Here is a 25,523-nt window from a genome sequence, read left to right on the forward strand (position 1 = left end):
TCTTCATTTTTTCTCTTTTTTTCATACTCAGGGACAATGTTCTGGAGTTCAGTTTTTGCAACTTAAAACTCCAAGACTGTGTCTTCGAGTTGAAATAGAGAATTTAAAGGGTTCCAAGTTTAGAATACTGTCTTGGATTTCTGAACTACAAAACTTGAATTCCAGGACAATGTATACTCTACTCGCAGGAAAATGCTAAACAATAATTCTTCAAATGAAGGCCTTGAATTCCAACATACTTTGCTGAAGTTTAACTTGGAGATGCTTGAACTCCAAAGACACTCTGCTAGAGCTTTTCTATATTTTAGGCTTTTAGCTGAGTTATATTTTGGTCAGTAACTATTTTTCAATTACTTTGCAGATATGGACAATTTATCAATTATAAACTCGAAAAATGATCAGCTCACGCTATTTTTATCTCATAATATCTACTTACCTAAGTGGAAAAGAACTTGATTCCCCTAATTAAAAGCTATTCTTGTCCTTGGAATAAAGAATATTTGAAAGGATAATCTTTAATGATGAAGCATCTATCTGTAAATAATTTCATGATTTCATCAATGGAATAACAAAATGACCTCACTGCAAATGCAAATAAGAACGGGTCGAGCTTTTTGAAAGGAATTGCACGGTATGGCCTTCAAATGGCTGGTCTTTAATTTTTTGGCCTTGAAAATCAAACTTATGTCTAACGGGGCATAAGTTTTTTTTAAGAGGGCGGGTATAACTTGTGGGTTATTATGAACCTCAATTTATAGAAGCTTTTCAACTTTTTCCACAAGTACAGTCAAACCTCTCTATAATGACAGCGTTTGTCTGAAAATTTCATGGCTACGATAGTGAGGTGATGTTATGTATGTATACTAACATTTGATGTTTGAATCTCATTTAACAATTATAAACAAAAGTACGCAAAATTCTTTTTATGTTATAAATGAAAACAAAATACTTGTTAATTTCAAAATACAATTGACTTTCATATGACTAATAAATTCATAACTAGTTGTACCGTACCGATAAAGAATTAAAATCTAAGGAAAATATGCATTTAAAATTAATTGAAATTTAAATATTCAAGTTTGACGTAAGAATTCTACAAATGTAGGTTGTTTCATAAATTTCAGTCTCTTAGCGATAACATAACGTTTAAATTGACGAGGATTTTTGTCCAAATTTTCAGCAGAAAGGAATTCAATAGCTTTCCCTTGATGATTACAATAAATATTTTAATACTTTATTTTTATACATAATATATTTCTTACAAAATATTATTACACAATATTTGCGTATAACTGTTATAAAGATGTAATTTTATAAAGAGTGTACCGCTATAATGAATGTCAGTGCTTATTATAGGTAGAATGTTGTTATAGAGAAGTAAAATATAACATGAAAAATCGGTTCCGGAAAACATCAAGCCGTTATAGTGAAATGTTGTTATAATGAATGAAAATTATAGAGAGGTTTGACTGTAAAAGGAAACGCCAAGTGTGGTAGACTTGTATTTTTTTCTATAACTATGGTATCTTGGCCAGTTTATGCGCACCTCGGATAGTTATACGGGGTAGCACAGGTATCAATAAACTCTTTCCACCAGGGCTTGGACAAATGGAATGAAATCACTTAGTATTTGTTTCCTCTGCTGAGATTTTAACCTTAGACCACGCAGTTCCCAATTCACTTCATTGACTACTAAACCTCACATTTGAGTGCAAATTTATAACCTGCAGTCGCTGTAAGGAGAATTGTAAATAAAATAGCAAATTTAAGTATTGAATGTTTCACAGCCACGTTGCCAATTATGCTATAGCTTGAGTTGACTTGAGTTTATGTCCAAATTGACCTGCTATGAAAACACGTCTTAGCCTATCTGCCCAAACTTTGGTGAGTGATATTTCCGTCAGCTAATTTTGTCACTAATAACAGGGTAAAATCCACGAATAGCCATTTTTTAGACTTATAATTAAAAAATAGCTATAAACTCTCATATAGTTGAAAACGTCAATTCCAATTTTCAAGATAGTATTCTAGGATTTATACTCTATTCGCAGCAAATTGCAAAACAATAATTCTTCAAATGAAGGACTTGAATTCCAACATACTTTGCTAGTGCTTACCTTAGCTTAGAGAAGCTTGAACTCTAGCACACTTTCGTAGAGTTTTGCTGCATTTTAGGCTTTTAGCTAAGAATATGAAAGTCTAAATTTTATTTCAATATTAGAAAATGACTATTTTTCAATTACTATACTATACCGATCAGTGGCGGATCTAGGATTTTCATTCAGGGTGTTCAGAAAAAACAACTGAATCACTTGAGCTAGTCTTTTGTGTTTGTTCAGGGTGTTCAAAAGTTAATATATGTACATAAACACAGAAAATTTACTCTAAATATACACTGTAATTTTTTGCTCAGGGTGAACACCCTGGGGAATGGCTGCATCCGCCCCTGAATTACTAATTATTTCTCAGTTTCAAACTCGAAAAATGACCAGCTGACGCTATTTTTACCTCATAATATCAACTTAATTACCTTAGTGGAAAAAAGAACTAGATTCCCCTAATTAAAAGTTATTCTTATCCTTGGAATAAAGAATAGTTAAAAGGATATTTTTTAATGATAAAGCATATATCTGTATATAATTTCATGATTTTCATCATTGACATAACAAAATGACCCCACTGCAAATGCAAATAAGAAACGATCTAGCTTTTGGAAGAAATTGCACGGTTGTCCTTCAAATGAGCTGGTCTTTAATTTTTGTCATTCAAAATCGAACTTATGCCGAACGTGGCATAAGTTTTTTAAGGATGCGAGCATAACTTATGGGTTATTATGATGCAAAAATATAAATTTATACCCCGCGAAAAAATTATTTGTCTTGAGGATAAAAATTCAAGACCAACACAAAATAGGATAAAAAGTGCAAATGACCCAGCTTCTTGCTGTGAAGTTCTCATTAAGTGGGCCTAAAGAATCCGGACCTAACAATTGTATGTCTCAGAAACTCTCTTGCCCAAACTAAAATGTCTAATTTTGAAAGGGGCCACATTGTTGATACTACTAACAGTGACGGATGTAGAGCATAAGTACTACGTTTATGATTCGATATGGAGATGAATTATTTCAAAAAGATAATGAGTTAAAGGTTAAGAACCTAAAGATTGAATATATCAGAGTAAATATCTTGATCCGCCTCTAACTACCAAGCGAAAGAGAATGAGCCTCAATTTATAGGAGCTTTTAAATATTTTCCACAAGTAAAAGGAAACGCCAAGTATGGTAGATTTGTATTTTTTCCTATAACTATGGTGTCTGGGCCAGTTTGTACGCATCTTGACTAGTTGTACATGGTAGCACACGTATCAGTAAACTCTTTCCACCAAAGCTTGGACAGATGAAAAGAAATCACTTGATATTTTTCCCTCTTTTGTGATTCCAACCTGAGACCTGATAATTTTCAGTCCACTTCATTGGCCACTAAAGTAGACATTTGAGTGCAAATTTATAGCCTTTTCCTCCAAGGAAATCAAAAAGAACCAAATATGACAACCACAATTTAGGCCACCAATTAACGAAGCACATCCAAGAATGGTTGGAACTAATATTGTTACAATGGGCATTTGCAAACCAAGAAGAGCACATTTGGCTTGCATCATTTTTATTCCACATAAAACTTTGTTACAAAATTCATGTCTTTGACAAACACTAATTCAAGAATCAAATGGAAATGCTATAAGGTACACCTTTTCCAGTAACTCCAGGACCAGAAAATGGTTTCAATAATTCATAAGGCACAACCCCAGCTCCATTTCTATTCATCAAATTAGGATCAGCATTTCTAGCATCAATAATCCCTTCAAGCTCCTTCAATCTCCCAGAAAATACTTCGAACGCCGCGTTAATTACAGGATCTTCAGCCCAGTATGGCTCAATTTTTTCACCAATGTATTCTTCATCTGGTGAATGGCTTGATAAAACATCCAAAATTGCCATTACTGTTGTTGCCTGAAGTTGTGAAGGGAAACATTTTAATAGTGCCTCTTCAGGTTTGTTCAAGAAACACTCCCATTCTTCAGGTGTTGGATCCTCAGTTGGCATTTTTGACCTAGAAATTGTTGGCCTATTTGGAAAGTAACCTACACATGCAATAAAAGAGTCAATATTTCAAGAATTGAGGAGGAGGACGTATATGTATATATAGTGTAAACACAACAAGTAAAAGGAAAAGATGTTTTATAGTGTTAGCAATAGCAGAGTCAGGATTTTCACTAAAGAAGATTCAAAATATAAAGAAATAAACACACAAAGAAAGCCAAAAATATTTAACATCTACTATATATATATAAAAATGATGTTGACCTTATATACATAGTAATATTTCGGCGAAGAGGGTTCGCATGAACCCTCTTATGCCCCTAGCTTTGCCCTGACTATTAGTGTAACTCTACTCGTATAACAGGCAAGTTACCATTTACTAGGTTAACCAATTAACACTTGTCACGAAAATTTACTTGTAATTACTACCTTATAGGTGACATAATTCTATAATTATTTTTCACACTGCCAGTGCACTAATTTTTACAATATCATTTCATCCAAAAGATTACTATAAGTATCGGTCACTATAAGTGAGATTTTTACTAAATTAGACAACAAGCCAACTAACCCACTACAATATAGGTTATAATACACAGATATAACAAAAAAAAAAATCATTGTTAGTGTATATAAGTTAAGCTCTTTTGAAATGATTTAACTAACGAAAAAGGGTCGGATATACCCCACTACTATTTTCTATTGTTTAAACCAGTCCTCCGTAATACTATTTGGGAGCCCTTACCATTAGGCAAAGTTTCATATCTACCCCTAACTTGATGGACTGGACACGTGGAGGCTCGAAAATGAAAGACACAACCCACAAACTAAAACCCCCATACAGTGGCAGATCCTGGATTTTCACTAAGGGGGTTCAAAAAATAAAGTATAGTGTCTAGGATTTGAACTTGAAATCTCAAGGTAAATTTTGAACCCCCATAACCTCTAAAGTGAACCTCTAATCTTGTGTTCAGGGATATATACACATAAAAATAATTACCTTATATATACAATGTAATTTTTTGTTGAGGGGGTGAGGGTGAACACCCGAACCCCCTCTTAGATCCGCCCCTGCCCCCGTATTGCTTAAATCTGCTAGGAAATTTGATGTTTGGAGCTTGAAACGTGAGTATCAAACGATTTTGAGGTAGAATGGGGGAATGGTTTAAACAATAGAAAATAGTAGAGGGGTATATCCGACCCTTTTCCGTTTAACTTGTATATACTAAAGGACAACTCGGTGCACAAAGCATTCCGTATTCAAGCAGGATCTAAGGAAGGATCGTACACCAAGGTGGTATAATATAAGCAGCCTAACATGACACAAATATCAGTGGCTGATTCCACAACACGACCCCGTAACTTATAGGTCACACGATTGTTGCAAAACTTCCCCTCCATTTAATTATACACACTAAGGCTGCATTTGTTTTCATTGAGATTAAGATGTCTGAATCTGAATACACATCTGAATATTAAGAAGTTATCTCCTGAATACTAAATGATTAAGACTGTTTGTTTTTCAACGTCTGAATGTGTATAATTTATTAAACATAATAATTATAATTCAAATAAAAAGTAATTAAATATCATATCAATAAAAAATTTAAAATCTTAAATAAATAAAAAATAAAACCATAAATTGCAATTCCCTCGTTGTGTTGAGCGGTGTGAATTTAATATCTGCAATTTTTTCTGCATTCCTATTTCCTACTCAATAATGAAAAAAAAAAAAAAAAAAACTTAATGTGGGTGTAAATTATAGTCTTTTGATTCAAGAAATTGAATGACCAGTGAGATTATCCTATGATCAAAGAGACTAGAATAAAACCACAATAAAGGAAGTTATTTAAGTTGGATTAAATCAAGAACATTCTGCCATCTATGGATGATGCCCAGATTCCCAGAATGCTGTGATGGCTTTGACGAGAGTAAAACAGATCTGGGTCTCCATTTTATTGCAAACAGAAAATTTTAAAAAAAAAAAAAAATTACAAGAAAATTCACGTTTAACAAATAAAGAAAACGACATAAAGCTTTACAAACAAAAAAAAAAAAAAAAAAAAAAAAGGGATCAGGTAAAGATTTTAAAATCTAATTTGTTTTATGGAGATTGTGCAATCCTTGGTCTTTAGTTGTCTTAAGTTATTACCAATGCATCAGACTCCACCCTACTAATTTTCACGTTTTGGTTTCAATATTTCAATGGTTAGTTCATCTACATATTCTTCCCTATTATGTTTTGAAGTGATGAACTGGAAAGTGTTCAAGCTCAAATCTGAACCATTCAGATTCAGACGCACATTAAGTGCAAACAAATGAGGCCTAACAGTACAAGCAAAAATTTTACGCTAGTACATCACCTAAAAGAAACTACAAGCAACCGTTCATAATAAGTGAATTTACTAACACGAAAATTGAAGTAAAGCATAAAGTTTAAGGTGAGTACCTGCATAGCTGTATTGGCCAAAGTTTACAGCAGCATGGTGGCCAGAAGTTACCCAAATTATTGTTGTGATAATTTTAATTAAGTCATTTTGGTTTTTTAGCTCTGGCCACCACGGCTCATCTTTCTTGTCACCATGGCCAACATTTTTTATCTCTGACCACCAAGCTTGGAGTTCTTTATCAGATTCAATGAGATTTGTTTGTGGATAATAGTGGTTGACATAATCTGTTACCCATTGTTTAAGGATGTCCCAAAGTACTAAACCATCATTTGCAAAAGGGTAATCTTCTATTGTTAGTTTCAAGCCATATGGTGCATTTGGATCTTCTTCTGCCAATCCCCTGTAAAATTTGCACAAAATAACATGTTAGCAGAAATTAGGAGGAAGCCAGACGGCGCAAGGGGTTTATCCGAATTGTCTTCCGTTCTTCGTTGGATAATTTAATGTATATATAAGGTTAAAATTATTTTTTATGTATATAACGGATGTTGAATTTCCCTCTCTTGTATCGTATTCAAGTACAAAACAAATTGTCTTGATTCAGAAAATTGAACCCTATATTAGCAATCAAAAAGAAAGCAATGTTTTCTAAGTACAAGTTAATATCATACCTTATTGCCAGGTTTCAATAGTTAAAATAGGATTCAAGTTATATGCGCAGGGAATTTTATTTCTAAACTATCAATGTCAACTTATGATAGTAGGTTACCCCTATTACCAATTAATGTTTGCAATAAATATTTACTTGTAAATACTTTCTATTTAATCATATTATCTAAACAATTTTTGCACCGTCAGTGCATTGAATTTGAAATCAGAAGTAAAACCAAACAGCATATTATAGTAACCACCAAAAGGTTGTCGAGTCCCGAGCAAGTAATCAATACCGGATGAGAAATAGAAAAAAAAAAAAAAAATTACTGACCACCAAAGTTTGTGGTGTAAAAAAAAAAAAAAAAAAGCCTACTGACCACCAAAGTTTGTGGTAGAGTGGTAAGTAGGGGTATACGAAGTAAACCGACAAACCACACCAAATAGATAAACCGAGAAAAAAACCCGACTAATGGTTTGGTTTGACTTGGTTTGGTGTTGAGAAAAAAAAAAGGAAAAGGGTCAAAAATACCCCTCTACTTTGGGAAAAGGGCTAAAAATATCCTTCATTATAAATTTGGATAAAAAATACCCCTTCCGTCATTAAAGTTTTCAAATATACCCCTATCTTAACAGAAATTTCCAAAATAACCCGATTTCTTTTTAAACCCCCTCCATTTAAACCCCACTCAACTAAATAAAAAACCCATATAGGGTGCCTAGTGGCTCCAGATGTAGGACTATGGAACAAATTGGCCGCATATGAATTTTTTATGTAATTGGATCGAGTTTAAAAATCTAGTTATTTTAGGGGATTTGGGGATTTTCGTTAAGATAGGGATATATTTGAAAACATTAATGATGGGAGGGGTATTTTTGACCCAAATTTGTAAAGGATGATATTTTTACCCCTTTTCCCAAAATAGAGGGGCATTTTTTATCCTTTTCCAAAAAAAAAAAAAACTCAACCATAATTGGTTTGATTTGATTTTAGCTAAAAAAAAAAGTCAAATTGAACCAAACCAACCCGACATTACATTAATTCAATTTTTAAAATATTTTATACATAAAAATATTTATTTGTAAATTAATTTATACATTTCTTAATTTTTTTTGTAGTTTTTTGTCTATTATCATATTATTTCAAGTTTGAACTTAGAATTTTGAATGTCAATAAGTTTTATATCCCATGGATGTTAGTAACTCAAAGAAAGTCCAAAACAAAACCAATTGAACATTAATGCTAACAAAAGAAATTCAATTTTTAGTGACAATAATATTGGATATCTATTTTTTAGTTTTGCATAATTGGTTTAAAGAGTGAAAATACATAACTTAATTTTCTTGTAATTAAAACTTATTAACCGTACTTATTTTAGCATGACTTAGTATTTTTAGATTATGGTCATTTTTTTATGGCTTATTAATTAGCAATATTTTTTAACCGATTTTATTATCTTTTTTTGTTGAATATTTTAATACAATGTCATCATTCATCTCACATTTTGTGTTATTTTCTTAAGAAACACCTTAATTATATAGTTGTATCTTACTAGGACTAAAAAATATTTGAAGTAAAAGTTATATGTTTTGTATGAAGACTTTTCCGGGGGAAAACCCGAGAAAACCGAATAACCCGAGCAAACTCCAGGTAGAAAAACCCGAATTTTATTGGTTTGGTTTGGTGTATAAACTTAAAAACCCGACGCAATTGGTTTGGTTTGGTATATTAAAAATCCGAACCAATCCGGTCCATATACACCCCTAGTGGTAAGTATCCCTTCATCTTTAACCACAGGTCTCGATTTCAACCCTTGTGAATCGAGTCGCCTTTAGTTGGGAGCGCTTTAATGTACCTCTAAAGTGGGACTTTCTGATGTGAATTCAGATTAGTTAGGTCCTAAAACAAATACCTGACCCCTAATCGGAAATAGGAAAATAGAAGATTAGTACTCCCTCTATCCAAAATTTATGTGATACATTTCTTTTTTCGAGAGTTAATTTGACCAGACTTTGAAGCTAAATTGGATTAGATTAACTCAATATTTTAAGATCAAAATTTATGTATTTGAAAATACATAAAAAGTATTATAAGTTACAACATTTCTCAAATCAGTTTGGTGAAAAAATACATCTTAGAATGTTCGTCAAAGTTCATGCAATTTGAATCTCGAGAAGCGAAAAATATCAGATAAATTGGGACGGAAAATAAGTTATTACCTGCTAATAAGGTCTTCAGGGAGTGCCTGTCTGTCAAATCTCCATTCAAGATCATAAGCAACAGAGCTCAACTCCATTGCATACTTGCCAGGGAAAAATGAACTCTCAATAACGCCATTGGCATTAATAAGATATCTTCTAGCTAAGGCATTTATCTCCATTGTGTATCTGAAGTGAGGATGCAATAATCTGTATATTGGGTGCATTGCACTTAGTTGCCTATTAGTTGCTATAATGTATGGCTCTGTACAACAATGAGTTCTTAGCCTGTAAATTTTGGAAAAAATAATAAGCATCCAGTATTGAAAAACACTTCCAAGTATTGAATAATACAAATAGCAATTACGAGCCTGACTAGAAATGTTGAAACTAATAATAAGCAGTTAATATATTTCTTAAAAAAGGCATTGACAAAGATCTTTGTGTAAAATGACTAAAATATTGTTAAGAGTTATTTACCAAAAAATATAAATTAAAGGTTATTTACAGGGAGAAATGAACGACGGAAATTGAAGCGAAGAGGAAGTTATGAATTTTGTTTTGGAAAGGATATTTTATGAATTAATAAAACAAATCTTAGGAATAAATTAATAATTTTTTGGTCAAACCAAAAGTGCTTTCAAGTTGAAAATGTATACTTTGGGAGCGACCAACTTATGGCTTTTAGCTAATTTTAACTTATAAGCAGGGGGATGTAGAGTTGAAGGTATGGCTCGACAAAACCTAGTAACTTGGCCCAAACTTTGTATTTGTCTTAAAAAATATTTAATATGTAAAAATTATTAACTTAGAATCCAATAGCTAATAAGGGTTTGAATTTTGTTTTGGAAATTAAACCTTCAATAAATCCAAAAGTCAAAAAATGTTACTTTGGGAGCCCAATTTTAACTTATAAAAAAAATAAGCAAGGTCAAAAGTTCAAGACCACTCTATTTCAAGGTTATTCTTATAGCATCTGCTTATAAACACTTCTGATATTTTTCGAAAACATAAATATAAGTCAGAAATCCTTATAAATCAGTTTGACCCGCTTATAAGCTTTAACCAAAAACACTCTAAATGATGAGTGATATAAAAGTCAAGTTGGCAAAAATCAAAATACATTGTCATCACTTACCAGTGACTAACTAGTTGGTGATATCCTGAGTCATGAGCAAGAACATGAGCTTTAGCCAATTTCCATAGCCAAGCACCAGTGGCTTGCCAAGTTGGGCAATAAACTTGCTTCCATTGAGGCTTATCATCTACTGGTGGCCTTGTTAGCTCAATGGCCACAGGTCTCAATGTGCCATCAGGTGTCAAGAAGAACACAGTTCTTGATCCATAAACTACTTTCCTTTGAGTTCATTCACTTTGTTCACATATGGCAACAGCAAATCATGGTAATCTAGGATGAACAACTTCTTTTGTTTGACTGCCTGCATTGATTATGTATAACTCAAGAGTCAAAGTCAAAAGGGAGATTGTACAGGTCACGTCTATGTTGCTTGGACTCTCTAAAATGTCGTCTTTTGTATGTCAGTTCTTCTAAAAATAGTGCATTTTTTGAGGATCTGACATGAGTTTTGCAGCACTTTTGGAGAGCACAAGCACTGTTTAAATTCTGTCTCCCATTAGTTCAGCAGGCTAAATTTCGTCTAAAAGTAAAGACATTTATGCGATGTGGCTAGGCTGTCAAAATAATTTCGCAAAAATTGGAGCCATTCAATATCTATTTAGGAAAAGTATTTAAAAATACATAGTGATATATGTGTTGTATATTTTTGGGATATACAATCATATGTTGTATATCTTAATGGTCTACAACAGTATGATTCAATTATTAATTTCATCTAAAAGTAAAGACATTTATGCGATGTGGCTAGGCTGTCAAAATAATTTCGCAAAAATGCGCAGTATAAAAATATTACATTCAATATCTATTTAGGAAAAGTATTTAAAAATACATAGTGATATATGTGTTGTATATTTTTGGGATATACAATCATATGTTGTATATCTTAATGGTCTACAACAGTATGATTCAATTATTATTACCATTGTATGATTCAATTATTATTACCGTTGTATGATTCAATTATTATTACCGTTGTATACTATATATTAAAATATAAAAAATGCGAATTGTATACCCCGAAGGTATAAAACTTACATAATTGCTATAATGTAATTTCTTAACGGAGAACTTTATATGTGAGCATTTATTCTGCTTGAATAATCATTAAAAAATAAAAACTTAAAAGTAGTTGGATGAATCTTTTTATATATTGACAAAATTAACCCCATTGAGCTAACGAGGGCACATATTTTAAAGAATGGCCCCAAAATGGCTGTTTGTGCAAATGAAATAATCCACAAACTAATTAACAAAAATATTATTTTTTTTTCAAAATTTACAGAAAGACTAAGGATTCGTTTATACCTCTTCAACAGTCATGAATCCTCCAATTTCTAGCTCAATTAGCTCTTTTGTGATTGCTGATTCAGGAGGTCCATAGATCTTAGGGTCTAGCTTGCTCTTCAATGGCCATTCCTGTAATTTCATGAAGTATTTTAGCTCAATGTTTCAATCAATAAATTGATCTTTTAACCAAATATATTCCCTGATTTATAATGACCTAATTAACGAGTAATCTTACTAAAACAAGAATTAACGGATTAAGCTGCATAAACAATAATCCATAGACCGAACTATCTGAGGAATTCTTCCTCCTAACTCCCCTTGCCTGAAAATTACCTTGTGTGTACAAGGTTTAAATTATTTTTAATGTATATAATAAATATTGTGGCTACTTTGTGTCTGTACTTTTATATATTTTAAATCCGTTTAGTGAAAATCTTTGCTCCGCTTACCTTTTTTTTTTTTTTAGAAACATAGCCTCAAAAAAGCTTGCATATATAAGTAGAATTTAACATATATATATGTGTGTGTATGAGATTTTTATATGATTAGTGTGTTTTTACCGGCAATAACAAGTCACTTATCAATCTATTGCATGTTACCAATTCATGATTTCTATATCCAAAAAAAAAAAAAAAATACTTGTAATTGACTTTTAAGTATTATAATAGTGTACAAATTATTTACCATTAATAAAACATATGAATATTAGTATCATTTTTGAAATAAGATTCAAGTACCAATTAAATAAATAGCGACAAAATAAAAGTAACCAAAACTAAGGCAATAACATACCGTAACCAATCGTATGCTATATGGGTTCAGACCAGCTAAGGTTTGACGAGCAAATTCCACATCTTTAAACCAAGAAAAAATGTCCCCTGCCATAACAATCAAAATATATAATATTATTTTTACAATATATTTTACTAAATTAGTTAAGGTTGAATGAATCTGATATTACTTCTTCTTTTTAAACCAATCATACACTACGGATAAAATGAGAATTTAAAGATTAAATTATTTTTAACTACAAAAAATATTGTTCTTTTTAGAACATGCTAAAAATAAAAATGTACATGTCATATAAATTGAGAGAGAGAGAGAGAGTGTATTTTTACAATATTTAGATTTCTTGATTTTGGTTTTCACAAGTGCTGCATGATATAAAATGAAAATAGATACAATGATCCAACTACAAGAAGAAAAACGCAACTAATTAAATCAACAGGCTATGTTGCTCGGATTTTCAAAAGTTCTATCGTACCGGTATCAAATTCTCAAAAAATGCACTATATACTTTTCGAGAATCCGACAGGTACTTGTAGACATTTTTTGAAGAGTCCGAACAACATAGTTACGTATAATTCGTAGGCTTTGGGTACTTACTTTCAAGCAATTCAGGAGTTTCAAAGAGCAACACATCTTTTTGAGTATCAGAAATAGTCTTTATGAGCCTTGGTATGATAGTCAACAGACCATCTTTTTTATTGGTAGTTCCGGCCGGAAGATCGACTCCGACGTTGAACAACGAGTTGATGGCCTGAAAATGTGGAAACCCGAGCTCGGGATCAGTGGCAACCGACTCCAAGGCCGGCACAACGGCGTGTAGGACGGAGGAAATAGTGTTGCCGGAGAATGTTAAGCCCTTCACTTCTGAAAACGCTTCATCTCTTGGTACGTACAAAGGAACTCCTTGATTCAGATAATGGATCTGCATGAATGCACAAAATTAAAGATTACCAATACAAAGTTTAATTCGAGCTTAACTTCTGCACACTGATAGTGAAAAGAAAAAATCCTACTACTAATCATCACATTATTGAGAACTTATATTACATGAAATTATGTAACAAGCATTATCTAACAACCTGCAAGCTATAGTAAGCTAAATAACATACATGGCACTAGCCGAAAAAAACAAAAGGAATTAATGAGCGACATAAATTATTTGTTGCTAAACAGAAAAATCTATCGCTAATTTAATCTACTTAAAAACGTATATTACAGGTAAGTTTGCAACAAGCATGATCTGGTAAACCTGCAACATATAGTAAGTAACATGCATGATCACATAAAAAAGTAGGAATTGAACAACAAAAAGATGTCGTCGCTAATCTTATTTAACAAATGAATTTGCGACGAATTATTAAAAAAATCTTGTTAATTAGCTGTGGGTTATTTAACAACATATTAACGACGAATTTAATACATAATTCCTAGTTTTTATATTAATTGATAGTTTAGTAACCTACAAACCATGGAGTAACATGTTATATGGCATGTAAACTACAGGATTGCTCTAGATGAGGCCCCTTAACTATGTATGAAACATATTAGTAAGAGTTTGCGTTTTATAAATTGATAGATAGTGTAAAAATAATCTATATTGTCCAGCCCCTCAACAGATAAGGCAGGTTATCAACTACAATAAGTCAAGATAAACTGATAGTGTAAACAATCTTCACATTTTTAGTATCTATATATAAAAAATAAATAAAAAAATTATAATGGCGGTGTCTGAATCAGCTTGCACGCACGTCGATTATTTCATTGAATACCTACTACCTTCAACCAGCACAAATACCGAGTAACTCTCTCTACCCAAATTTAGGCAGATGAGTATAATTCTGCCATTGTATATAGAATAAATCCATTTAAAAAGGATTTTATGTTATACACATGTAAAGATTTTTATACTACATGTCAATTTTAACCAGTGATTATAGGTTAGTTAATCACTTCCTCTGTTTAAATTTGTTTGTCTTACTTTATTTTTCAATCCGTTTTGAAAAGAATGTTTATTTTCTTTTTTGACAATTCCTTAATTCCAACTTTCCACGTACGATATAAGACTACAAGATTAAAGGATATTTTGGTATAATCTACACTTCTTTAATTTAAGATCACAAGATTCAATTTTTTTCTTTCTTAAACTCCATGTCAAATCAAAACCAGACAAACAAATTGAAATTGGGAGAATATTGTTTTCACTAAATAACCAATTGATGCTAGAAACTTAATAATTGTAATTATCTAATAAATGAACTGATTAATTAAAGTAAGTACTACCTTTTTTGCTTCTTGGCCGACCAGTTCTACACCTTCTAGGATAAGGATGTTCTTTGCCACCAAGTACTGGTCTCTTACCATCAACCATATCATCAGGATCTCCAATATCATTATAAACTTCATAGTCATAAATCCTCTCGAATTGTTTTCTTTCTCCAATTCCATCACCTCTTAGTATCACAAGTTCTCTCTCTCTTAGCCTCTTCACTCCACTTGGAGTTTGAGATGGTAAATATGACTGCGATGCAAAGAAAGATTAAGCTTGTTAATATACTTAACTATTCAAAATTGACGATATAATTAAGTAAATAAAAATATTCTTCCTCTAATAGCGTAAGTTTCTAGAAGAGATGGTGACACATCCCAATCTGATAGCATAGTAAGCAAAGGTCCTGAATTTAGTTTCATTGCAACCTAGGTGTCAAATGGACGAGTGGGACCAATGGGCCGAGTTAACAAATTACAATGAGATGCCCAAAGATTATTTAGGCTGAAATGAGTTGAATTAAGATTCAAAATAATGGGTCATTACCCAACACGCCTAACTCTCACTAAGTGTCGGTTTCTTTATTTGTTTTCTTATAATTTTTTTAATTACCAAGCAAAACTAATAAAAAAAGTTCTTTGATACAATATGTACTCCCTCTGTCCCAAAAAAATTGTCCTACTTTACTTATTAGTTTTTCCCAAAAAGATTAGCACCTTTCTATATTTAAAAATAATTTAACTTAAAATAATTTAGGAGTAAAAATATCAAAAATTTATTTTGGAACACATTTTAAAAGTGTTGAAGAATTTCTAAAAAACTTCAGGATAGAGCTGAAGCATAATCTTTTTGGGACGGAGGGAGTATGATATGAAATAAAAAACTATTATTATTTTAATAAGGTTTCTCATGGGTCATTTTAAACTACATATATAGCCTAAATCAACCTAGTATTACAACAAATTGAGTCAATAATTATATATGCGATTAATGAACTTGCTGAAAATTACTTGGGCTGAAATGAGTTGGGTCAAGATGAGATAAACCACCCAACTTTTACCTAGAGTCATTTTCTTTGTTTGTTTTTTCTTATAATGTTTAATTACAAAATAAAACAAATTAATAAAACTATTATTATGAGTACATTAACATATCAAACAATGTAAAGATGTAAATTGTGTTAAAAAAATATTTTGATAAGGTATTTAATGGGTCAATTTAGACCAAATCAACCTAATTTTTAGATTGATTGAATTGGGCAGGTCAAAATATGCTGAGTTAATTAATAAGAAAGTCATTAAATCACCCAAAACTTGAACGTGTAGGATGATTCATGCTTTCGTGGGCCGATTTTACTACCTCCATTTTATCAAAAAGAACTTTTACATGCGGATTCTTCTCTTATTTTCTTTTTCTTTCTTAAATGACAGCCAAGATAACTTATATGGGGTAAAGTACGCATAAATACATATTAAGGAGAAATATTTACGATACGTGGCGATAGTTTTGTATTTACAAAACATAACATGACAAATCCTATAAAAAACATGCTTTTAAAAAAAAATTAAGAAAATTATTTTTTTATTTAAAAAAAATTAATTTTTTCGCTAAAAAATTTATGTATGAAAGTTGTATGAAATGAGTATATCTCGCTCAAGGCTTAAAAAATTCGCTAAGTATATAGTGCATGAAAACGGTATGAAAAATGTATGAAATGTGTATATCTCGTTCAAGGCTTAGAAAATCCGCTGAAAAATTATGTGTATGAAATTTGTATCTAACTCAAGGCTTAAAATTTCGCTCACATTTTTTTGTATAAAATTCATGTTTAAAATTCATGTTAGAACATTGTATATAATCTTTTTACAACAGTAAATGAAATAAAAAACTATTGTATTATTTTAATAATACAACACTCAAGACTTAAAATATATAGCTCAAATCAACCTAGTATTACAAAAATTGAGTCAAAATTATATATGCTCAATGAACTTCTTAAACTTCTTATCCCGGAAGCAAAAATGATATTGAAATGTCTATATGAATCTTTTTTTTTTTTTTTTGTTTTTTTTTTCATAATTTTTAATCTAATAATCAAATTATATACTATTATTATGAGTACATTAACATATCATATAATTCAAATCCATTAAATTGTTAAAAAAAGTAACATCATATTTAATGTCACATAGTAAAATCAACCAGATTTGAGATTTTTTTGGGCGAGCTTGTCCAAATAAATTTAAAAGATAAATGTTTTAAAAAATTAAAAAAATTAAAAAATTAAAAATATTTTTTAAAAGAAATTATTTTCTAAAAAATAACTATATACATAGATTATTCTTTATTAATTATTTTTGAGTAAATAATAAAAAATATATATATATATAAACCTATAAGAGATATGGAGAAATCTTTCCTATATGGGTCCTAGTTTTGTATTTCAAAAATTATTGGTTTATAAAAAATCGTTTTCTCGTTAGACGAAAATTCATTTTTTTTAAAAAAAAAATTAACTCTTTTTCGCAAATATTTTTCCTTAATAAGTGAAACATGAAATATAAAATAAAGTGTGTAGGTATATATAGTGATGAAAAAGGATAAAAATGCAAATGTTACTATCTCGTAATTTCTTTTTATAGTAAGATAATATTTCCATCCATTGTGAAACCAGTTACTACTTATTCTGGACGAAGAAATCTAGCCTACCAAATCAGATTCTTAATTTTTATATCTAATTATCAAAGATATAATGTCAGTATATATAATTTAAATTAAATCCATTCTTCTATAGTAACGTCAAATCTGTCTATTATGAAAATCGACCAGTTACTTCTTATCCCGGAAGCAAAAGTCCTGCCTAATGAATCTTTTTTTTTTTTTTTTTTTTTTTTTTTAATCTCTAATAATCAATTATATAGTGTCAGTGTACATATATAATTCAAATCCATTCTTCAATAGTAACATCATATGTTCGTTAGTAAAATCAACCAGATAGTTCTTGTCCTGGACGAAGAAATCTTGTCTTGTAAATTAAGTTTTTAATATCACCAATTATCGGAGCTAGACATAACTTGATAATTATTTTTGAGTAAATAAAGCATATATATATAAATAAAGAGAGGAGGGAATATTTTTTTTGCAAACCTTATTGGTGAAGAAAATCCTTTTCTCAGGATTTTCAAATTTTGAATGAACCCAAGAGTTGCATGTAACATTAACTTTGCCATGGGGAAAACCATCAATTACTATATTCTTCACATACATTTCCTTGCGGTGCTCATTTTCTACTAAAACTGCACCAACCTCCCCAAAGCCTTCAGGAATTACAAAATCGGCCTCATAATGTGTGTCACCATCCACATCTCGTCCACGATGTGCATATGTCGTAATGGTTGGCTTCTCTAATCCAGTCTCTTTAAAAGATATAGAGAACAAAAACAATTAACTAATATTCAAAGAATTCCAATTAGATTAAGAAATTAGCATAAAAGAGGGACAACTTGAACAATTATGAAGCAAGAAATTAGCATAAAAGAAATATTAAAAGCAAATACGAATTCAAGATTTGAAGTTTATATGATTTTCTATAGCGATTTCAAGTTAATATACAATAAAAATTTGGGTTCATAGTTCAATATTTGTAGGTATACATAAAAATTCTGAGCAGATGTTCAAACCCAGATTTCCGGCCATCCAAATCTTTAAAGTTCCACCTAGAAATCAAAGCACCCCGCCGTGTTTTTGTTTTCTAGGGTGCTTTTTGAGTTTTTATACCCAATTTTCATATTTTTTTTTTATAACTATACCTAGTTTGTGTCGGGTTCTAAGACACCATTATATTGGGCATAGGTCCGCCCCTGACCACTTAGCCTCTAGCGTAACTCGAGGTGCTCAACCGCTTGAGCTAACCGCACTTAACTGTCACAATCCACCTTTGATTAAAAGTACTTTTTTAGAGGGAAAAAAATATATTTTTAACTTTCTAGAAACTTGACCCAACATGCTAGAAATGACTTTTTGGTTATTCATTTTTTTCTCTCTTAAATATAGGGTGGTAAAGACACTTTTCTGAACATGCGAGTGTAAACTTAATTAAATAAATAAATTATCAGTTTTGTCTCACTAACAATTTAATCCTTCAGAGACAGTACACTTTTATATGAGAGCCAATTTGTTAGTGAGATAATTATTTAAATATTGATAAACTCATTTTTTCCCATAGCAGATAATAAAAATCTTCAGTCGACCTATAAAACCTAGAACATATGACGTATGTGCGAGAATATATACGGACCTGTTTGGCCATCAGGATTATTCACTTTTTTCCTAAAATTTTTTCACTTTATTTGAAAATTTGTGTTTGATCATGAAAATTTAAATACAATTTGAAGTTGTAGTTAAAATTTGAAAAACACCTAAATCATGTTTTCACTTTCAATATATTCAAACAACTAAATATTTCTTTGCAAAAACTATAACCAAATACAACTCCAACTTCAAAACTTCGAAATAAAGTGAAAAATATTCCTTCTGTTCACTTTTACTTGTCCACTTTTAACTTTACACGCTCCTTAAAAATTAATAAATGAAGTATATATTTACTATAATACCTGTATTAATTGATGTATAGTCTCATTGGACTTAGCTTGAAGAATAATTTGAAAATGAGTAATTAATGAAGGGTAAAATAAGATTTTTTATTTTTTATTTTCTTAATATGCTAAAAGTAAAAATCTATTTTTAAAATGCTGAATAAATAAAAGTAAACAGAGAGTATTTGATTTTTATGGCCAAATGCCTACTTATATCGAATTGGTTGCATAGAAGTTCGAGAAACTACTTTCAATCACATATACTCTACACACTCCATTAATTTAAGTATTAACTCTTGAATTGCTTTCAATTTTCAAAAAACTGTTCAAACCTCGAACTTTCAATAACATTACTTTCGTACTGAGTGAATGCGATAGAACAAAATGTACAAATGAAATGGCATCCACAAATGTCTTATCAAAGGTACAATTATTTACGTACTATATTTTACTATCATGATGGTTAGACAATTACAGCTAATGTGATTTGAAATTTGAAATGACAGGAGGAACGGGATAATTCTGTTACACCACATAATTTGTGGTATGTGATTAACATTTTCGTTTTAATTTGTCAAGAAATTGTATTTTTCTATATCTTTGAAGTCATGCGACTTTTGCAGTGTCAAAGCTTTTAGGAAGTCAAAACTGTTTTTATTTTTAAAAAAATAATACTGATTTCTATAAATTTGAGGTTTCGGCAAAGATTTTAGGAGAAAAACAAGGGGTTTTAAGTACTAGAAGAAGCAGCTTTTTAGAAATTGAAAAAAATAATTTTTCCTCTGTTGAAATTTTGGCCAAACACAAATTGTTCCCTAATGTTGAAAAATATTTTTAAAATTGTTGCTACTTTCCAAAAGTATTTCTTTAAAAAACACTACTGACAAAAAATATTTTTCAAAAGAAACAAATATCAAAATCTGTTCGAACAATTATTAATCTTCTCATTATACCCTAAGGGGTCGTTTCGTACGTAGACAAAATTATCACCTGGACTAATTTATCTAATCTCTTGAGATTAATTTATCCCATCTAAGAGATGAGATAAAATAATCCCAGAATTAATGGGATAAGATGGAATATCCATCTTTAAATTTGGCATGCACTTTATACTTTATCCCAAGATAAATTAATGGGATAAATTTATTCCAAAATAAATTTATACCTTTTAACAAATATGATACAAAATTAATCTCATAATTAATATTGAGATATCCCAATTAATACCATGTATCAAACGATACCAAATATCATTTTTCCCCTTAAAGTATGTGTCTAACCAAACATGTTTACATTAGAAAAACACCCTCTAATGACTTTCCGGAAAAGATCGGAAAACATAAACAAACAAAGTTTTAAGGAATAGCTTTCGACCTATCTGACCTATCTTTTCATAATGTCATGTTATTAACTTATGCTCCTCCTCCCAATTTATATTATACTTTTCATTTTTTGATCATCAATTTAACTAAACTTTAAAATTAAATTAAATTAGATTAACTTAATATTTTAAAATTAAAATTTATATATTTAAAAATTATATGAAAAGTAATACTCCCTCCGTTTCAATTTATATGAACTCATTTGACTGGATACGACATTTAAAAAAAAGGGAAGACTTTTAAAACTTGTGGTTCAAAATAAGCCTTGAAAATTTGTGTGGCTGTAAATCATTCATAAAGTGAATTTGTTTCCAAATTAGGAAAGAGGTCATTCATTTTGGCAGAGACTAAAAAGAAAATAGGTTCAAACAAATTGAAACAGAGAGAGTATAAGTTACAATTTTTCTCATATCAATTTGATAAAAAATATATTTTAAAATATTGATCAAAATTTATGTAATTTGAATCTCGAAATACAAAAAATATCACATCAATTGGGACAGATAGGGTAGTGTGTTATATCCTAGGGGAAGTTAATCTTTGTTTTGTGCTCTGCTATTTAGGTTGTGAAACGTAATCAAGTTATAAAATTCCATAATTAGAAGTACTTCATAAAAGACGGGAAAGGATTCAGTCCAGTACCTAATGGTCCAGTAAATATCAATAGTGCCATGGATAAATGCCACCTGGTTGCTTATAGTTTTAAAGGTTCGGATGCATTTGAATTTTTCACAATGCTTTTTTTTTTTAAAGAAAAATAAACTAACAGATTTATACATTAACGCTGTTTCTGAAAAAGAATCTGTGCATTTATTTTGAGTGAACCTAAAAAGACTAAACAACCAAAAATGTATTAGTAATATAGAAATTCTAGTTTTTTGGTTCACATGTTAGAAAGAAAAAAAAAATCGGTAACATAACTATTAGAAGAAAAAAATACATACTCCACTTTTCTGATTTCAAGATTGTTCCAATTTATTTATCTTTTGTCATTGAAATAAATGAGTAAAATAACGTACCAACTATGCAGTCCTCAGTCTGCTCATATTTATTTTGTGAAAGAACTGAAATGTTGTTTTTATAAAAAAAAATCAAATGCATCTAAGTCATTTAAACTCTAAGCTACCAGGTGTCTTTTATCCATGACACCATTGAGATTTACTGGACTATTAAATACTGGACAGGATCCTTTCCCATAAAAGACATGTACAAAAAAAAATACAGTTGTCCACAATTGACTCGAAAACCAGTAGAATAAAAGGTCGAGAGTAAGAGCCCGTTCAGATTGGCTTATAAGTTGGAACAGCTTATAAGCTGTTTTTAGCTTTTTTTAGTGTTTAACTGACCAGCTTATAACTATTTTATGATTAAAATAAGCTCAAAAAAATAATTGCGCCCATTTGACTTAGATTATCTAAAACAGCTTATGAGCTGCTTTTTTTTAAGCCCATCCAAACAGGCTCTAACCTTGCTACTAAAGCATTTATCCGTGACAATAAATTAAAAATACTAAGGTAGCACCCCAACAAAAAACCCCAACAAAAAAAAAAAAAAAGAGAGAGAGAGAGAGAGAGAAGCAGATAGGAAGGAACAAACCCTTGGGACATACAAGGAATAAAAAAAAAAATAGAGGACGAAAAATGTACTTAAGAACCCCAGTTCATTTCTCTAACTAAATAACTAAGACACTACTAATTAATAAAATCATAAATAGTGTTAATTAGTCTCCTCCCAACTGATGTGGCACGGTTTTGTTTATCTCAAAAATGTCACAGTTAGAAACAATTTAGTTTTAAAGAGTTGCTAAATTGCCACACTAATTTGATCCAAATTTGATCACATTTATGTAAAAATCACCATAACCTATATTGCATAATTTTAAATTAAGATAAACTTTAAGAAGAAAATATAGAAATGACATTAAGTAAATATAAATTATTAAATTTAACCTAAATAGTCATATAAATTTATCCCATTTAGGCTATTGTGGCCAAAATAGTGTAGCAAAAAGATCTTATTGTTTATCTTTAATAAGACGGTCTATACTTATTTTAGATAACAAATTTCAAGAGATTTTCTTTTCTTTCTTAAACTTCGTGCACAGTCAAATAAGTTGTCAATGCTGCAATATAAACAAAAACCTAATTGGGCACTGTGCAAAGAAGGATCGGATCTATGAGGAGGAGTTCAATCGAAATTACACTGTACACATAAGAAATTACACTGTACAAATAAGATTGTTTTTTATTATATTTAAACTGTTAATCCTCTCAACATAAAAACTTTACTCCGTAATTAAAGCCATAAAAGGGTTAAAATTCCTAATTTCCCCACTAAATATACTTTTCCCCCAATGTTCGACTAGCTTTTGCTCACTACTCTTCAAGCTCAAGAGCTAGCTAACTCTCATGAGGAAGGGAAGGGAGCAAACAAAGTACAATAAATTTTTAATAAACACTAAATTTTAAACGCAAAATTACACAAATACAATAATGAGAAATTTAAAGTTAAAGTTGAACCATCAAGTTTAAACTAATTAATTTGAACCCTCTTCCTGTTCCAACTAGCTCGCGCGCACACAACAAAAAACTATTGAGATATGATATAATCAAATAGTTAAAAGTGTGCTTTTTTAACAGCTAAAACTGAGATGAGATGATCACATAACTTCAAGTTTAAATGATCAAGTTCTAAACCAATAATAACAGAAGCACAATGAATTCAACAATAAGAATGTTAAAAGTTAAAACCATTAAGTTTAAACTCTGAATCCGCATTTGATTCCAACCAACGTACACATAAAAATTCAAATTAATGAGTGATTAACACTTACTAGGATCAAGCTCAGCAGCAACAACCGACAAAAGGAGTGATTTACCAAGCAAATCACCAATATCATCAAGTCCCCTTGATAAAGAGAAATTAACTATTCTTTGGACAGTCACCACTGCTTTCACACCTGTGGATTTCTCAGTAGAAGTAAGCACTGCCTTAGTGCTATTTGCAGCATTATACTGAACCCTAAAATTCTTCTTATTCTTTTGTCCAATATTTTTATTTAAAATGTTTAAGGGAAAAGTGGCTAAGATTTCTCCAGAAATGAATGGCTTATTACTCAATGGAAATAGAGTCTTTGTAGATTGTGATGCTTGTTGAAGTTGAGGCTTCAACATTTTTAATTTTTTTCTCACTTCTTTGGGTCAAGAAGATATATGTCTTTGGTTCGTATAATGGTCTCTATGAAGTTCTCTTTATATAGATGGTGAAGTTTTGCTGGGGGAACCTTGTAGAACTCTTGCATGGATATTAAGATGCGTTTACATACTCTGACCAGAAGCGGAATCAAAATTTAAAGTTTAATTATAGATTTTGAATAACTTGTCACCGAATTCATAACTCGTTTTAATTATTGGATTCACATACAATTAAATATTTATATATTAGTACTATATATAAGGGACAATTAAGGGACTTTTGTAGTCCTCACAAAAGTTTTCAATAAAATTTTAAACTTTTCAATTAATTACTTCTAGATGCTAATTTTATTTTTTAAAGTCGAATATACTTTTTGATCTTAAGATCTACTTTTCAAAAGTTATCAAACCTCCTAGCTCATTTTTCCTGTTTTTTGATTTTCTATTTGGTGCCTGATATCCTCATTTGAGCCCGATTAATCCAAATAATTCGCATTGTGTAGCGCCCATTCGGGGGAAGCGTTCCCTCCAAAGATTTTTTTCATATCTAGGTTCGAACCCGTGACCCCTGATTAAGGAAGGAGCAACCCCCATCCGCTGCACAAATTCTGTATTTGTCTTAAAAGTTCATTAACTATATATTGATTATTAATTTAGAACCAAATAACTTTAAAAAAATTAGGATCCAGAACTTATAAACGTAAAATTCTGGCTCCGTATTTAATTTGAAGTAAATAATTTCATTAAAATGGAAGTTAAAATATTAAATGAGTGAAATGAAAATTTTGCTGTTATATATTGAAAATATACTTATATGAAATTTAATTATTACTAACATAAATTATATTTTTTTAATTAAAATATCTACTTTTATATCTTGGGTTTGGAAGCCCGAGCCTCACGTAACTAATATATAAATACACACTCAATAAATTTTCTAATAAAAATATAGGTTCTAATAAAAAAAGTTTGACACTCGTCCGAACCTGTACCCGATAATATTATATCTCCGCTTTTCTTAGATATACTAGATGGCCTATGCCCGTGCTGCGCACGGGCCCAACATTTCGGATTATAGTGTATCTATGTAGTTGTAGTTGTATATATATATACACATACATACTATGTTCAAAATACGATTAATATAATATTGTAGTTTGTGCTAAAATCGTATCTAAGACTTTATTTTATTCGTGTTTTGCTACGGAAATTTATTAATACTTTTTAAAAGAGAAGATTTGTTTAAAAGAAAACTATTTTCTTCTCTTTGAGATAAAATAATAGCAATATTTAAGCATCGGTTGATACTTTCAATTTTAATTCGATTAATTTAAAAGTGTAAAATACTTATTATTTTTTATCAAATTTTGATTTGGATAATTCTAATTCAAATTATTAAATTAATTTTACATGTTTGAAACGAAACAAAGTAGAAATTAATTTTTTATTTAAATGAAGAAATGATATTTTTTAATTTTTTGTAAATATTCTCGGTTTAACTCATTTTACTTGTCATGTTGTCTTTTGCATGATTTT

The 25,523-nt window shown here is 30.4% G+C and overlaps 1 pseudogene; it reads right to left on the reverse strand.

Annotated features, from left to right (window-relative positions):
- Window positions 1-3,605: 3,605 nt before the first annotated feature.
- LOC132032775 (linoleate 13S-lipoxygenase 2-1, chloroplastic-like) lies at window positions 3,606-24,038 on the reverse strand (annotated as a pseudogene).
- Window positions 24,039-25,523: the final 1,485 nt, after the last annotated feature.

This window comes from Lycium ferocissimum, chromosome 10 (genome assembly GCF_029784015.1).
Source record: "Lycium ferocissimum isolate CSIRO_LF1 chromosome 10, AGI_CSIRO_Lferr_CH_V1, whole genome shotgun sequence".
NCBI lineage: Eukaryota > Viridiplantae > Streptophyta > Magnoliopsida > Solanales > Solanaceae > Lycium > Lycium ferocissimum.